This window comes from Cnephaeus nilssonii (assembly GCF_951640355.1).
Source record: "Cnephaeus nilssonii genome assembly, chromosome: 8".
Taxonomy (NCBI): Eukaryota; Metazoa; Chordata; class Mammalia; order Chiroptera; family Vespertilionidae; genus Cnephaeus; species Cnephaeus nilssonii.
The window spans coordinates 9,467,604-9,481,388 of NC_137079.1; the positions used below are offsets into that span (position 1 = coordinate 9,467,604).

Genomic DNA, 13,785 nt, shown 5'->3' on the forward strand with positions numbered 1-13,785 from the left:
CTACAACAGAAGGATTGCAATGAGTAGCTTCCTAAATCTTCATTTTCTGTCAGTAGTTATGGTCCTTCAGGCACAAAGGGAAGAAACTTTCCCTCTGTCCAATCATTTACCATGACACTGAAGAAATGTTATCATCAAGTTGGCAAAGCAAAACATGCACATAAAAAAAATGAATAAGCCCTGGCTGGTTTGGCTCAATGGATAGAGTGTCTGCCTGCGGACTGAAAGGTCCCAGGTTTGATTCCGGTCAAGGGTACATGCCTGGGTTGCAGGCTCGATCCCCAATAGGGGGCATGCAGGAGGCAGCTGGTCAATGATTATCTCTCAATCTCTCATCATTGATGTTTCTATCTCTCTCTCCCTCGCCTTTCCTCTCTGAAATCAATAAAAATATATATTAAAATAAAAAAAATGAAAAAAAAATGAATAAGTCACCTGGTCACTATATGCCTCTAAAGAATCCATCATCTGGCACTACACGGCAATCTTATCCTCCCTCAAATGATATCCCTGATTGTTCTTGTTTTTTAAATATATTTTTATTGATTTCATAGAGGAAAGGAGAGGAAGAGAGAGATAGAAACATCAGCGATGAGAGAGAATCATTGACTGACTGCCTCCTATACGCACCTTACTGTGGATGGAGCCCGTATCCCAGGCATGTGCTCTGACCAGGAATCAAACCCTGACCTTCTGGTTCATAGATAGATACTCAACCACTGAGCCATGCCAAGTGGGCCCTGGTTGTTCTTTTAAATAAATCAGTTGTTTGTCACGTGTCCCTCCCAGATCAAGAACATCACCTGGGAATTTGTTAGAAATGCAATTTCTTGAGCCCCAACTCAGACCCAGTGATTAGAAATTCTAGTGGTGGAATCCAGTAATCTGGCTTTTAATCAGCTCTGTTAAAGTTTGAGAACTACTGTTATAACAAACAGGTGAGCGCCCCACACTCAGTATGTCCAGTTCGCCCCCATTCTCTTCCCCTTGGGCTGACCTTTGGGCCATCACTCCTATTCCAACCTGAGATGCTTTTCTGTTTGTGAGCTGCTTCTGCCCTTTGGTCTTGTTGACAGTTTGGGGATCTTTGATGCAACTCTTGATACCTTTCAGGAACTTTGATTCAGAGTTACCCCCTGTGTTTCTTTCCTGTCTTGGCTTCCTCAAGCAGGATAGTCCATTCTATTTCTACTTCCTGAGATGCCAGACACCAGAACCTACCCTCCTGGTTGGAGGCGTGGGCTAATCTGCTCCAATAACCTACATAGAATGGGAGTGAGGACCTCATAAACAACATTTTTCTAGAGCAGTGCTTTTTATATCTCAGTGGGCATAGTTCTGTTGTTGTTGTTTTTTTTTTTTTTAATGTAGATCTTGATTCTGTGACTAGCATTATACTTTGTGTTAAGAAATATTTCCTTGGATGGCAATCTTCCTGTATCTTCAGAAAGTTTAGTTGTATTATAGACCAATGACACTGCAAGACATAATAAATATCTCGATTAGACATTTCCTTTCATATTAGGATACTATTTCATCTAATAAAGTGCAGCAAAATCTAATTATCTTGTGCCACTTCATTCAGAAGGTCCATTAAAAAGACATAAGGTTTTATTTTCCCTCATCTTACATTTTCTGCTTTAGCTATCAATTACACCTGATACATCCTGTGAGCTTTACAGAATAGAGTCCATATCGTCAGCAGAAAAGAACATAATGAAGGAAGGAGGGTGCAGAATGGATTCTGCAATTTAAGGCATAAGTGCTGGTTCCTATTTTATAAACCATGTCGACTTCACTAACAACAAAATTTGCTATGTCCCTTTTAATGCTTGGTAGAACTAAGATAACAGACTTATAAATACTCCTTCTTGTCTTAGGTGAACTTAGTGTGAGGAAAACGGAATGTATGAGCTATAACTGCTTTGACTGACTTTGTAAAGAAGAGGGATCCATCCAAAGATTCCCATCAGAGCCCCTGGACATCTATATATAAAGAGGTAATATGCAAATTAGCCGGGACACCTTAAGGTGTCACGACCTGCTCAGGAGGAGGCTGCATCACGACTGGCTCAGGAGGAGCTGCGTGTGCAGATGGGCAGAGGGAACTCCGTGCTGCCCTTAGCCCCAGTGGCTGTGGGGAGCCAGGGGCTGGGGGTGGGCCAGAGCGGAGACACAACACACAGGGGTGCCTGCTCTGAGCCTCCGCAGTGTGGCTTGGAGCAGGCCCCCAACCCAGCAGACACATACCAGGGGGATCTCTGTGTGTGAGCTGTAGAGGAAACACCTTTTCTGACCGCTCATTGGCTAAACTCCCTGTATGCCGCCACTCACAGTGTTCTTGGTAACTTAGATAGTAAGAATCCAAGAAGGTGATCTAGGGTTTTTCCACCTCACTCCTGGAGAAAAAAATGAAGGTCCGCTGCTGGAGGGGCAAAAAAATGTCATATCCTGCCCTAGCTGTTTTGGCTCAGTGGATAGAGCCTCAGCCTGTGGACCGCAGGGTCCAGGTTCAATTCTGATCAAGGGCATGTACCCAAGTTGCAGGGTCCTCCCTGGCTGGGGCCCAGGTCAGGGCTCATGCAGGAGGCAACCAATCGAAGTGTCCCTCTCACATTGATGTTTTTCTCTGTCTTTTCCTCTCTCTTCCCTGCTTGCTAAAATTCAATAAAAACATATCTTCAGGTGAGGATAAAAAAAAAAAAGAAAAAAGAAAGAAATGTCATATCCTATGAAAGAAACATCTTGAAAATGCCTAAAGAAAGTTGTCACTTTTTTGTGGTGAAGGGACTGTAGTCCGTGTTGATGAAAACACCTTGTTGGCTGCGGCAACCAGCAGTGGGAGCAGAAGCGGGGTGATGGGGTGGCGCGTTCCCCTGATTAGCCCAGTCACCTTCCCCAGAGGCCATCAGTAGGACATCCCCTGAGGGCTCCCGGACTGTGAGAGGGGCAGGCTGGGCTGAGGGACCCCCCACTTCAGTGCACGAATATCATGCATCAGGCCTCTAGTTAAATAATAAAAGCCTAAAATCACACGATTTTATATAAATCAATAAATCCTAAAGGTGTAATAGGGTGCAATGGTATTTTAAGGAAGAGTTTGTATGTTATACTTTTTCCTGTTGGCGATGTTACTCTTAGATTAGCAATTTTCAACTAATGTGCTGCTAGAACTTATTTCTAAACATAAAAGTTATAATACTCTCCCTACTTTAAAAAAAAAAGAGAACACAGATTAATCATTAGAGAACAAATCATTTTGCATTCTTATATAAAGATTTATCCCTGGAATATTTCAAAATCCAGTATGAGGCAGGTTAACACATTCTACATGGGCTTCAGTTATTTTGTCTTCGGCAGGAAACTGTTATTTGGAGAAGTACAAGTCGTTTTGTTTTGTTTTTTTCCTGTAGACAAAAAGGTCTCAGGCTTGATTCCTGTCAAGGGCACATACATTGGTTGCAGGCTGGATCCCCAGCAGGGTTGGGGTGCATGTGGGAGGCAACCAGTCCATGTGTCTCTCTCATATCGATGTTTCTCTCTCTGTGTCTCTCCTCCTCCCTTCCACTCTCTCTAAAAATCATTGGAAAAAATACCCTTGGCTGAAGATTAACAACAACAAAATTTTCAAGTTCAACATGGAAACAAAAGTGGTGGGTAGAATGTTCTAAAATTTAAAAAAATGTGACTATGGAGACAAAACTACCAAATATAATTTGTGAATCTTGATAAGATTTTGATCAATAGCTATACATTACCTTTGGGGGACAATTCAGATGATAGAATGGGATCTTTTTAAATGTTTTATCTCTTTTGTGTAAGATGATGTATGTTGAAATAGTTAAGGGTGCAGGATTATGTTTTCAAACTATTTCACATTGTTAAACATATGTTCAATACAGATAAATAAAATACAATGTCAAAAAGTATTGGTGGTGACGGGATCACTGTACTCTTTCATCATCTTTATAAAATTTAATTTTTTTCTAATAAAATTACTAGGGAAAAATATAACTTCAAGTAATATCAATAATCAATAGAAAAACAAAGGATAAAATGATTAACAAGCATAAAGGTAAAGAGAAATAAGAATACACACCATTAATATAGAGACCACAAGGCGGGTTGGACAGTCCATCTTGAGAGGTATGTCTATTCCTCCCTGATCTGCCAAAACACCATATTAATGTTATTTGTTAATCCTCACCCAAGGATATTTTTTCATTGATTTTTAGAAAGAGTGGAAGAGAGGGGAAAGACAGAGAGAAACATCAGTGTGAGAGAAACACATCCATTGGTTGCCTCCTGCACGTGCCCTGATCAGAACCCGTGCTGGGGTGGAGCCTGCAACCGAGGTACATGCCCTTGATCAGAATCGAACCTGGGACCCTTTGGTCCATAGGCCGATGCTCTATCCACTGAGCCAAACTGGCTCGGGCCTGAACACCATATTTTTATGTCATATTTAATATTTCACTTGAATGAAATATATTTTTAATTAACATTAAATTTCATTAAATGGCAGAAGGAGTTTTATTAGTAGGTAATTGTGTAAAATCTAGTTTCTCTATGTAGAATTGCAAATACCTACCATCTGGTAGGATCTTTAGCTGATGACTCAGCCATAAATGCGAAGAGCAAACACCTTGGGTGAAGGGTTCAGATGACTTGGCAGTGCTCGGCGCTTGGCGTAGAAACAGTAGTAATGTCACCTCCTTGAAAGCAGGTGTCTTTGAACAGCTCAGCCACGCATTCTGGGATGCAATCATGGCAGGTGCTATTTGGGATCTTAGGCACATGTCTAATTAGGTAATCATCTACAGAGGCAAACAAAGGAGACTGACTTAACTAAATAGGCCTGAACTTGGCAATCAGGGCAATCAACACCTTTACATTAGTTTCTTGGATGAGCAGCCTCAGATAGAAAAGAAAACCACGATATAACACATTTGCGTCAGAGTGATTGTCTTAGAGACGTGGGTGCTTTGTGGGGACTTGAATCACTTCTCAGATCTTTACTAGCAAAAGATGCTCTTTAGGATCCCATCCAAGTCTAAAAGGGCCTCCTGCTTTTCCCTTTGCCCATGGCTTCTCTCTGTCCAAACTCCATGTTTATTTGAAACAAAGACTCCCACATGATCATTAGTGTCCCATGGCCTTGTCATAAGGTTCCTGTCAGGTTTTAGTATTAAGGTTACACTGACCTTGTAAAATGGGTTGGAGAGTATGACTATGTTGACCTTCTCTAGTAAATATGATTTACATTTAATTACTCCTGCGATTTTCTTTATTTTTTTCTTCTTCCTACTTTCTTTGTGTTGAATTACAAGTCTTGTTCTACCTTCTTAAACTGGATTCTTATATCATTAATTTTTACCTTTTCCCTATTCTAATGAATTCCTGTAGGTCTACACCCATGATCTCAGTACTGATTCAGTTACACCCCAAAGCTTTGATATGCCATATGTTCATTATTATTCAATTAAATATACATTTTTTATTTTATTTTATTTTTTGTTAATCCTCACCCAAAGATATTTTTCCATTGATTTTTATGAAAAGTGGAAGACAGAGGGAAAGACAGAGGGAAACATCGATGTGAGAGAAACACATTGATTGATTGCCTCCTGCATGAGCCCTGACCAGGGCCTGAGCAGGGGAGAAGCCTGCAACCAAGGTATGTGCCCTTGATTGGAATCAAACCTAAGACCCTTTGGTCTGTAGGCTGATGCTCTATCCACTGAGCCAACTCGGCTAGAGCTACTTTCTAATTTCCATTGGAATGTCGTCTTTGAACCATATTTATTTAAAAGGGTATTACTTAATTTTTAAACATTTGGGGATTTTCCAGTTGTCTTTTTTTTTTTTTAGCTCAATTTCACTGTGACTGGATAACATATTCTGCATAATTTTCATTCCTTAAAATTTGTTGAGACTTGCCTTGGAGCCTTGTATGTGGTCACATTTTGTAAGTGTTCCATATGCATATGTAAAGAATACATTGTTGGGTCCATTGTTCAAAATATGTCCATTTAGTTATCACTGATTTGTTTATTAATGAAATAACAATATTATTTTACAATGAAGAATTACAATAACCTGTGAAGAATCTTGTTACAAAGGAAAATTAAATTATTAACTGTAATAGAATTTATTTTATTTTAAATCTTTTTACCTAGATTGCTGTTTTTCACATATGCCAAAAATGTTTATTCTGCATAAAATGCTAGCAACAGTGATAGAAATTAACTGTAATATATGTTACTTTAAAAATAAATGCTTGCTCTAGCCGGTTTAGTTCAGTGGATAGAGCATAGGCCTGTGGACCAAAGGGTCCTGGGTTCAATTCTGGTCAAGGACATGTACCTTGGTCGTAAGCTCCTCCCCAGCCTGGGCCCTGGTGAGGGCTCGTGCAGGAGGCAACCAATCCATGTGTTTCTCTTACATTGATGTTTCTCTTTCGGTCTTTTTCTCTCTCTTTCACTTGTCTAAAAATCAATGAAAAAATATCCTCGGGTGAGAATTAACAACAACAACAACAAAAATAATAATCATTAAAAAATAAAGAAAAACAGTTAAATAAAAATAAATGCTTAAGTTTTCATCTTAAATAATGATTAAACATAGGGGTCAAAATTACTTGTATTGATATATCCTTCTGAATATTGGCTAAGTAACTTGTAAACAAATGTAGTGGAGAGTATGTGAAGTGGAGAATAAACAGCAGTAAATTATTGAAATATATAAGTCGAATTGTGTAAATATTTGCATAATATTTTTCAGTCCAAAATTGCACGTATGTGTTTGTAGGTGTGTCTTGCATTAAACTGACTGCTTTATGGCAAACTGACGAATCAATGAGGCAAATCCAGACATCTGGCTATTTTTTTATATTCCTCTTAAATATAATTTAAATGTGTGATGTGAATTTACATATGAATATAAGTATAGACATGAATATAGCTAGAAATATACATATAGACATAATTTCCCAGGACTATAAACTCCTTCATCTCACTTTCCTTCCTGCTTTGAAAACCTCTGGAACCTTAAAAGGAAAATAAATAAAATGATTTTATTTCCTCCCTTCCCTGGAGTGGATGGTGTGAGATTTTCCCACATGTGTGGGACTGTGGCGTGATTTCTGTCTCTGGGCTTATGCCCTCTTGTTTGTAATCTAAATTCAGGAAACAAGCTATTTCCACTTCATACACAATATAAATCTCTACTTAGCACCAGAAACTGAGGCAAATAAAATGAAATGTACCACTTGGCATAATAAAATCATCCTACAAAAAGGAAAATGTGCATGTTTTAGATCACAAAATATGAATTTGTAATTAGTTTGCTGACATGGGGGTGGGTTACATGAAATAGAGAGGGAGAGGAGTACTTACTTTAATAGTGTTCACAGGGTTCCTATCCTAATGCTGAGGTTTAACTTCCCCAGAGCCCAGAACACGCCTCAGCAGCGTTGTGTGCAGTGCTCAACACGTCCATGGTTCTGAAGAACCCAGGACTCCCCTCCTTTCTCCCCCTCCTCTCCTCCACCCCTAGCTCACTCTTCATCATATATTCTTATTGTCATCACCGGATGCCTTTCCCCACCCCAATTTTTTCATTTTTATCTTCTCTTCCAAGTTATTTCCTTGCTTTCCATCTTTGGAGTCTCTCTCTATAGCTATCAAAGTAGATGATTTTCTACTTCTGTTTTCTATTTTTGGAATTCTGTTGCAAATAGATGATAGGTTGTCTTGGTCAGCTATATAAAGGTGCTCACCACCATGAAGCACTAAACTGTGAAAAACTGTCAGTGAGATAAATTAAGACTTCTGATTTTTAGTATTGCTCTTGAATATCATTTTAATTTGTAAAATACTTGTTATTGAGTATTAACTATTACATTTCTTTCATTTTGTGTCTCCTCTTAAGTTGGTTATGGATATTAAGTAAAATCTTCTAAAATACATCAGACATCTTTTAAAAATCAATCTTTTCTACTACAATTTTTAAAACCCCTGTGGTAGAAAATGCACTTCAAGGAATAATTGCTTGATAGAAATCATAAATAATCATTTCTGAAACGATACCTAAAAAAAACCTTGTTTGATGAGATTCTTAATAAAAGTGTTTTTCTTCTTGAAATTTCCTATGTGCCCTAGCAGCTGGGCAAACTCACATTTGGTATGCCTGCTAGCCAAAGCGTTATTTAACCACACTCTCAAATGGCAACTCTTAAGCATTAATTGAAGGCTAATTTGAGTTTCCCAGACTAAAAAGAAAACAGGGGAAGTCTGTGAATGCAACGTCAGGTGTTGTGAGTGCCCTGCTCTTCTGGATTCACATTCCCTTTATATAATGTTAACTCCTCACAGGTCTTTCAGATACAGTTAGTTCTGAGGAGCCAAACTCTTTTTTATCCCACTTGCAAATATTAAAAGTCTAAATTAAATAAAAATTAAAAAAAAACACAACAAAATATGGGACTTTTATAGCTTTCTTTGGATCTAGGAACATTGAAACACAAATGGAGATCTAGGGAATGCCATGACTAGCTGCTGGATGACAAGCAATAAAAAACTATGTCACAGAGGAGGTCCAAGATAGTGGTGTAGATAAACACGGTACTCGCATCCTCTCAGAACCACATCAACATTACAACTAAACCACAGAATAACCATAATGCAGAACCACCTGAAATCTGGCTGAATAGATGCCCTACAACTGGAGAATTAAAGAGGAAGGCACATTGAGAAGTGTAGGATGGGTGGAGGCCTGGATTGGGCTGGTCCAACACCCAGGTGTGGCATTTTTTTGAATGGGGAGTGATATATTGGCCATCAAGTGCCTGCCTTGAGGAGCAAGGGGTCCCAACCCCACACTAGATGCCTCAGCCCCGGCTCCAGTGCCAGGAAGAGAAGCCCCCATAACTTTGGGCCATAAAAAACAGTGGAGATTGTGGCTGAGTGACATGGACGCAGCCAGAGACCCAGGCAATTCCTCATAAAGGGCCCCATACATATACTTACTTGGCCTCACTCTCTCTGAGCTCCAGTGCTGGGGAAGCAGCTTGAAAAGATCCAGGGACATACATGGAGGAATTAAATTATGTAGAATCATAGCAAGAATTGGGGGGCAGCTTTCTCCTTTAGAAAATCAAAAGAAGATCTTAGGTGTTTATAAATGGAGTCATAAGTTTAAAAAAATATTCCGCAGATGAGTAGACAAATAACATTACAAATTTTCCCTTGTCTGAGATCTCATTGTTTCTTGATCATAATAATGTTTTCATTATCTGAATGGTTTCTGAGGAGCACAATACCCACTTCCTGTTGGCCAAATGCCTACGTAGCAAGATGACCCAAGCTTTTCACAACAGGTTTGCCACCAGAACACAGGTATTGTAACAACCACTACTAAAGCAAAGCCAAAATGGGAAAGGAAAAGACTTATATCAACATCATTGTCACTGGACATGTAGATTCCAGCAAATCTGCCACCACTGGCCAACTCATCTACAAATGTGGCGCGATTGACAAAAGAACCAATGAAAGTTTTGAGAAGGAGGCTGCTGAGATGAGGAAGGGCTCCTTAAAGTATGCCTGGGTCTCAGATAAACTGAAAGCCGGATGTGAGCATGGTATCATCATTGGTTTCTCCCTGTGGAAATTCAAGACCAGCAAGTGTTATGTGACCATCCTTGATGCCCCAGGACACAGAGACTTCATCAAAAACAGGATGACAGGCCCATCTCAGGCTGACTGTGCTGTCCAGATTGTTGCTGCTGGTGTTGGTGAATTCAAAGCAGGTATCTCCAGGAATGGGCAGGTCCATGAGTATGCCCTTCTGGCTTACACACTAGGTGGGTAGGAAACAAAGGATTGTTGGTCTAACAAAATGTATTCCACTGAGTCGTCCTGCAGCCAGAAGAGATATGAGGAAGATACTTGAAATTCAGCACCTACATTAATTATCTACAGAAGCATTTGTTCTGGTTTCTGGTTGGGATGGCAACAATATCCTGGAGCCAGGTACTAACATGTCTTGGTTCAAGGGAGGAAAAGTCACTGGTGAAGATGGCAATGCCAGTGGAACACACTGTTGAAGCTCTGGATTGCATCCTGCCACCAACTCATCCAACTGACAATCTCCTGTGGCTGCCTCTCCAGGACATGTACCAAATAGTGCTGTCCCTGTGGGCCGAGAGGAGACTGGTGTTCAGAAAGCCCACATGGCGGTCACCTTTGCTCCAGTCAATGTAACAACTGAAGGAAAGTCTGTTGAAATGCACCATGAAGGTTTGAGTGAAGCTCTTCCTGGGGACAATGCAGGCTTCAATGTGAAGAACGTGTCTGTCAAAGATGTTAGCTGTGGCTATGGGGCTGGTGACAGCAAAAATGACCCACCAGCGGAAGCAGCTGGCTTCACAGCTCAGGTGATCCTGACCCACCCAGGCCAAATCAGTGCTGGCTATTCACCTGTGCTGGATTGTCACACAGCTCACATCACTTGCAAATCTGCTGAGCTGAAGGAGAAGCTTGATCAACAACATTCTTGGAAAAAGCTGGAAAATGGCCCAACGTTTTAGAAATCTGGTGATGCTGCCCCCATCAATATAATTCCTGGAAAGCCCCTGTGTGTTCAGTTTCTCTGATTATCCTCTGGGCCATTTTGCTGTTTGTGACATGAGACAGACAGTTATTGTGGGTGTCATCAAAGCAGTGGACAAGAAGGCAGCTGGAGCTGCCAGTCACCACATCTGCTCAGAAAGCCCAGAAGGTTAAATGAATATTATCCCCAATACCTGCCACCCGGTCTTAATCAGGGGTGGGAGAACGGGCTCAGATCTGTTTTTATCTGTTGGCCATTTAGGTTTAACCTTCAGGAGGAAAGGAGAATGTTTTGTGGACCATTTGGTGTTGTGTGTGTGTGTGTGTGTGTGTGTATTTCAGTTATTAGTTTTTTAAATCAGTACTTTTTCATGGTAACAACTTGACCAAAAATCTGTCACAGAATTTTGAGACCCATTTAAAACAAATTTAATGAGGAAAAAAAAGAATGAAAGATGACCCAACATTAGAACTACAGACAGCTCTTTCAGAACTCTTACACAAAGAGAAACATGGGGTGAGAGAGAACTCACTGAAGGTGACAGTGAGAGAATAGTTGGTAAAGGTAAATTTGAAGCTTAGCCCCATATAAACTCATCTGAGACTTTTGGAGGAGAAAGAAGCCAGCACTTTTTGTTGTTGTTATTCTACAGAACAGAAAGTTAAAGAGCATTTGAACTTGGAAGAGGTTGTTATGTAAAATGCTAAGGAACTATTGTGACATTCTATCTGGCAGGCAGTTATTCAGTTATTTTTATTTGCTCTGTTGCTAAGGTTTTATGGCCTATCTGGGTATCAAGAGTCCTTAGTTGCTTTCTTGAGTTTCCAATTTAAAATTAAGTACATTCCAGCTACACAAAAAGCACATATTTATGATGCTCTGCATTTTATGAAACTCGATGTGGAATGGCAAATTTATGCCAAGACAGGTTTTCATGGAAAACTGATATGTGAAATTATGTAAGTTCCTTATATTCATGTATTATTTAACCATGAAACCCCATCTCTATCCTAAAGCCCCAATAAAAAGGCTATAATGATAACTCTCCAACCCTAGTGAGAGAAGCAGAAAGACTGGAATGAGAGAAATACTTCCTTGGGAAACTGAGTAACATTTTCCTAAATTTGGTTTAGCTATTCAGTGAAATCTCTAAACCCATAGAAAGATATAAAGATTCCAAAATTATTTTTCTCTGTTCAAATAAAAATGGATAAGAGTCTTAATTGCATAGAAATTCTCTGAGATTAAATAGACCTTCCGTTCAAACTGACAGTAAGTATTCTAAAAACTTTTTTCAATGAATACTATTGCAGTTTAGAATCCTCATGTTGACTACTATTATGTAAAGATAAAGGTCCCACCCCACCCCCAACCAGTGAAATAAAATGTTGTTGAAGCCCAATGAAAATGGCAAATTGCTAGGCAAAATCTCAGGAAGAATCCAGAATTTAGTCTACAGAGACCCAAGGGCAAGTCACAAGTTAGGGTCATTGGTGACCCAAAGTCCTCTGTCTGGGACAGGGACACCACACAGGGATTCTGCTGCCTGAGACCCCTCTCTGTCACAGCACAGAGAGAGCTCCTTCTATCAAGTCTTACTGTGAACAAGGGCATAGCCTCCCATGTTCTACAACCCCTTTCTTGATGTCCCTGAACTACCTCCTTTTCCTTATAAAGTTTCAATACTGACCTTAGAGCAGGGTTTCTCAACAATGGCATTGCTGGTATTTAGGCCAGATAGTTCTTCATTGTGAGGCCCTGTTTGTGCCTGCTGGGATGCTTAGCAACAACAGGCCTTTACACACTAGTTGCTGGTAGCACCCCCTCACCCAGGTGAGCCAACCAAAAATGCCTCTAGTCATTGTTAACTGTCGCCTGGGTGGGGCTCGGGGACAACACTGTCCCTGGTTGAGAACCACTGTCTTAGTCGATAAGGAAAATGACTAATGGTGGTGACAAATGCCCCTGCCATCTTTTGTCCTTCTCACAGTCTGAGGATACATGGCATGGGCCATCGTCTGGGATACGAATGCCAACCTTGGTCCAGGTTCTGGACTTGCCGTGCCCTTGAGTTAATACTTGTATTTCTTTGAGCCTCCGTTTTATAATAGAGATGTATTCATTCATCAGACATGTACTCAGTGCTCATGGACATGCAATATGAAAGGGGCCTCCTTCAAAGTTGTTCACAGTTTAGTGAGGAGCTAGAGATCAACAATAATTAAAGTAGGAGCTTCAAGTTCCAACTAGAGGCTTCCCACACCTGGGTCCAAAAGGAGACAGACCTCGGATTCCTTGGCTGTCTTCCGATCAGATGTGTACCTGTGAAGTCCATTGCCCAAGTCCATGCTCTGTTGCCACCTCGGTACTGGGTGGCACTGCCCGTGGCCTATTCCTTCTCTGTACTCGCAGTCTCCCTCGGGAGAGTTGAAGCCATGGCAGTCTCTCGCCTTCTTAGCCTCTTACCCACTTCTCAGTCCCAAAGGCTCTGACTGTGGGAAGGGCTCCTCTGTTCACCCCTGTACAGGAACACGTTGTGAGTAACAAAGAGACGGGTCCAGTACCCTGGCTTCCACTGGCAACTTTAATCCCATCCTTCATACCCCAGGGGAGGTCACATTTCAAAACTCTCCTCTCAATTCTGCCCAAACAAGGCCCTGCCCTGCCCTACAAAGCCCAGCGGTTACCCTGCCACACTGTTCAAAGGCCCTATAGGGTTATCAATACCAAAGGGCCACAGATAAGGCTTTTATTGCCAACCATTTTCTTCTGTTTCAACATAAAACAGCATCCACACAGAACAAAGAGCAATATCTTTATTACATGCCCAAGTAAAAGATGAGGCTGTGTTTATTTGTAGTCGTTTTGTGGAACCCAGCCAGGTTTGATGGAATCTAGAGATTTTTTCCCTCTGGAGGAAATTTAACTCTTCAGTGTCCTATTGTGTGGTTTGTGAAGAACCCAGACCTTGTGGTTTTTCTTCAGCCCCTCCATCTTTAGCCCTTCCTATCACTGAGAGTCTGAGTGTCAAAGGAAAAACTCCATCTCTCTTAGCAACTTTTCTATTTTTCTACTTAACCAACACAATATTTTATCAATGGTCACTTCTGTGTGAAGGTACGTCAGCGTAATGTAGCACACCTGGTATCAGTGTGGTTATCACGGGGAACTTGG

At 40.7% G+C, this 13,785-nt stretch overlaps 1 protein-coding gene across 1 annotated transcript in view; it reads left to right on the top strand.

Moving 5' to 3' along the window:
* LOC307104095 (protein FAM149A-like) overlaps window positions 1–13,785 on the top strand; it is a gene marked incomplete at its 5' end in the record, with an annotated part of 124,947 nt that overhangs the window by 4,236 nt on the left and 106,926 nt on the right. The window lies entirely within an intron of this gene.